At 42.4% G+C, this 4,271-nt stretch overlaps 1 long non-coding RNA gene across 1 annotated transcript; it reads left to right on the top strand.

Moving 5' to 3' along the window:
* The first annotated feature begins 692 nt into the window (after positions 1-692).
* LOC119428443 lies at positions 693-2,704 on the top strand. Its single transcript, XR_005187705.1, has 3 exons — positions 693-716; positions 2,440-2,594; positions 2,665-2,704. It is a non-coding gene; the product is annotated as an uncharacterized LOC119428443 (long non-coding RNA).
* The last annotated feature ends 1,567 nt before the right edge of the window (positions 2,705-4,271 follow it).

Raw genomic sequence — 4,271 nt, 5'->3', positions numbered from 1 at the left:
GATAGATAGATAGATAGATAGATAGATAGATAGATAGATAGATAGATAGATAGATAGATAGATAGATAGATAGATAGATGGATGGATAGATGGATAGATGGATAGATGGATGGATGGATGGATGGATAGACAGACAGACAGACAGACGAGTCACTAATTATTCAGGTGTCTCTTGTAAATGAGTCCCCGGGGCTCAGTGGGATTAACGTGTATAAATAAAGGTTGAATTAATGTTATTTTACTGTCAGGTGTTCTTGTTTCATTGAAAACAGCACAAAGTAACAGTATTCATGTACTGTGAGACATTTTGCTCCACCACGACTGATTGAAGTCCTACACTGTGAGCAGGTGAGACACACCTGCCTCTTATTAGGAGGCAGACAGTCTCTGCTCGGCCCTCAATGTGAAAGAACACGTTCCTTGGCTTGAAACAAACAGTAGAAGAAAAAAATGTAAGTTACAGGTATTTGTAAATTATTATTTGTTTAATTTTTTTTGCACTAGTTTGACAAGTTAATGAATTTTTAATGTTTTCAGGAACTCTCTAGAATACTCGTTCGTGTTTTTCGTGCTGGTGCCTCATTCGTTTGGTGAGTGGATGTGTGGAGCAGCTTGTGGGACGGAGGCAGGAAAACTAATGGTTTGCTTCTTACAGGACGGTGCTTCGAAATGTCCTTCTCCATCTGTTGGGTGGGAAGAGAGGACGCTCTGACCAGGTACTCGTTCTTATTTTTTATTCTGGAAGGATGTCAGTCTACTGCCTTTAGGTAAAACGATTTATCGAAGCAATATAAATGTTTTGTGACGCAGCTCGGTTTGTAGAGTTTTAGAGCCTCACGTGCGCAACGTTCGCGTCACGCGACAGTTTATCTTCACCTGTTGGAAAAAACTTAATCTAATGTGGAGAAAACTGCAGTCTTAATTTATGTGTAAAAAAAAAAATAAAATTTTCTGCAACGCGGCTTTGCACAAAACTCTTCCTAAAGCGACTGTCTGGAGATGGTTTTACCTGGTAAACAAACAAATAAACAAGTAAATAGTCATTTTTAACATTTGAGCGTTTTGTTTCTTCTCCTACCTTAATATGTTCGTCCCAGTCGTAGTTGGGTTTCAAAATGTTGTTTTCGTGACAGTTCCTCTTCCTAGTTCGTTTAGTGCAACGTAGCTTTAAAAACAAGTTCTCGCGTTCTCCCTCCAATCGGAGGGTCGCGGGTTCGAACCCCAGCCCCCCAAGCGCGTGAGTGAGAACATTAAAATGACCGCACATGTTGCCCTGACACCTCAAAGTGGTTTTGTAATTATGGGGGTCTTGGAAACCTCAAAACCTTGAGCTAAACCCTTTTGGAAAGCTCAAAAATTACAAAACCAGTTTGACCACTATTGAAACAATGTTTGATGATGTCTGAGTATGCATGTACCAATATATCGGTAATAAATTGATACATTTTCATTAAATGCTCATTAGAGGTATAGTTAACTTTTAAAGTAAAACTCATTCAAGATTGCTGCCACAGCTAAGCAACTTTAACAAAGTCAATTTTACAGATGATGAACTAAAATGGTGTGTAGGTAGGAGTGTTTTACAACACACATTATAAGAAGTAACAGATTGTGAGAGACGTTTTTGAAACTGCCATTAACCATTTGAGTCAGCTGCCTGTTGGCAAAATATCTCACCAACCATGATTGATTTCAATGAAACTTTCAGGAAATAACCAGTGGAGGTCCATGTAAATCAGATTTGATGTCATGCCACATGCATCATTTAAAAATGGAGGTGGCAGTTGGTAGAGCTGTTGCTTCTCAGCGAGAAGGTCGCCGGTTCAAATCCCAGCCAGGGACCTTTCTGGGTGGAGTTTGCATGTTCTCTCTGTGCTGCGTGGGTTTTCTCCGGGTACTCCGGTTTCCTCCAGACCAAAAACATGCATGTTAGACTGATTGGTAACTCTAAATTTTCTCTAGGTGTGAGTGAGAGAGAGTGAATGGTTGTTTATCTCATGTGTCTCTGTCCCTGTGATGGGTTGACCTGTCCAAAGTGTCCCCACCTCTCACACAGTGACTGCTGGACATGGACACCAGTGACCCCTGCGACCTGAAAAGGAAGAAGCGGGTAAAGATAATGATGGATGGACTATTTTATAGGTGTCAACACCCAAGAGGATCAAAAACCTCAACTTTTTGTCCAAACCTGAAGCTGAAATGTCTTTTTTTGTGATTTGCTTTTTAGTTGGTGAAGATCTTCATTTACATAGAGGCATAATTCAAAAGGTGCACTGCAACCAGCTAGTAGGGAGGGGGCACTGGACCATGGAGGCCTCAGGTTCCAGCTTCCTGTCCTGCCTCAGTTAGAATACATCTGTGTATTAAACGCTGATTGTAGTAAGAACGTTACTGCATATCCATAAAGGTTAAAGTACTGTGATTTTCTTTTTCTTTCAGGCCGAATGAAAACTTGTGGCTCAACGGCACGTCAATAAAATCGATCATGAAATTGGGCAGAGTTGCCTCACTGACCGTGTCTCCAGTTGTGGAAAATAAGCTGGCGCTGCAGTACCGAGGCTCCATTCATAGGTGGACGCTTTCAATCGACCCACGTAAGGATCGTGGTGATAATCTGCTTGACCTTTGACCACCTGTTGTTTAAACTGTTCATCTCTCTCTAAGGTATCAAGATGGTTAAAATTACAGGTCGACAGAAACCTTCAGAACTTCCAACCAATGCCACTAAGGTGCTGCCTATACGTATAGTCGTGTTTTAAAGGGTAGTCGCTTTGATTAAGTTTTAAATGTTGTAGCACAGTTTGACTCTACCATTATTTCAGAGTTTAATGGCTGTGTTGAATCCCACTGAGGATTTTGCATGTGACGGTGGCACAACATTCCTCCATCAGGATGAGAACTTCTTCCTCGCCATTGGTGAGAATCATTTCCTCCATTTCCTCGTTTTCTGCGTTGCTGGGTGAATGTTATTACTGCTGTAATACTCGTGTGAGTCTAAATGACAGGTTTAGAAAAAAGACTAAAAGTCTGTTGGGTTGCTCAGAAATGTGAGGGGAAACTAGTTAATCCATGTATCGATTAAAGTTCAATTCAAATTCAAAAATACTTTATTAATCCCAAAGGGAAATGTTGTAACTCGTTATCCTCGTTTCTTTAAGAGAGGTTATATTGATGGCTGTAGACAGGAAGGATCTCTTATAAAGGTGGATCCAAAGAAAATGGCCACAGATGCCGTCCGATCTATCCACCCAGACTCAACTGGCCTCTCGGTTCCCTGGGCTGCAGGACCACCCAAATCCCGGGAAGAGCTCCTCCCAGAGCAATGGCCACTCCTCCCAGCAGCGTGCCGAGCTCCTCGTCACTGTGGACAGCCGGCTGCAGGTGTCGGGGGATGATCCTGGTCCTTGCTGTCATGAGCCATGTTTCCTGCCAGTTCCAGGATTTCAGTAGTCAGGCACAGCCAGCAGGGAGATGGGAATGCATCTACGGCACCTCCTTTTTCAACTCATTTGACATTTGCGGCTGTAGTTCAGGTATTATTTGAGTTTTTGAGATATTAATCAGCATTGTAAAAAAACAATAAGAAGAAGAAAACACCTTGTTATGGTTATGCATCATAACAAATGTCCAAAAGTAAAGATTCAGTAAAAATCCTTCCAGCATCTGATACCAGAGGAAACAATCATTCAAATTTTTTTTTTTTTTTTTTTACGCCCTGAAAAGTAAAGTTTCCAAAAGCAACATCTCAGAATGAATGTAACGTTCTCAATCGCCACAACAGATTTCCATCATTTTGAACGTGGTCAGGAGGGATTTCCGTCCTCTACAAAAATGAGAAGGGGAGAAAAATGTTTGTTGTGGTCCTGGTAAAGCTATCCAATCTAATGATAATCCTGGGATTAAACGGATGCTGCTGGACCAATGAAGAGAACCCGAGCCACCGTTTGAGCCATTCAGAGCAGAGCAGGGCGGGTCGTGCTGTCGGGTTCTCAGTGAGCCCGGGTGTGAGCAGCAGAGACAAACTGCAGGTGAAATCTCACCTGTAGCAAGCCAAGGAGGACACCCCGCTACCCTACCAGAACCGCCCGCCCCTTCATGAAGGTGATGACATGGAATAAATTATTAAACATCAACGTATTAAACGTATATGTTCACACGTGACCAATTCGCTGCAACCGAGGAAGATACCAGAACTGATGCACCATCACTCCCACCTCTCGCACCGCGCCTCGACCTCCCCAGAACTTTTGTATCTGTATTAACCGTTAATG

Source organism: Nematolebias whitei, chromosome 22 (genome assembly GCF_014905685.2).
Source record: "Nematolebias whitei isolate Nwh7 chromosome 22, NemWhi1, whole genome shotgun sequence".
Taxonomy (NCBI): Eukaryota; Metazoa; Chordata; class Actinopteri; order Cyprinodontiformes; family Rivulidae; genus Nematolebias; species Nematolebias whitei.
The sequence above is the reverse complement of the archived record's forward strand: the minus strand, read 5'-3'. Positions and strand labels throughout refer to the sequence as shown.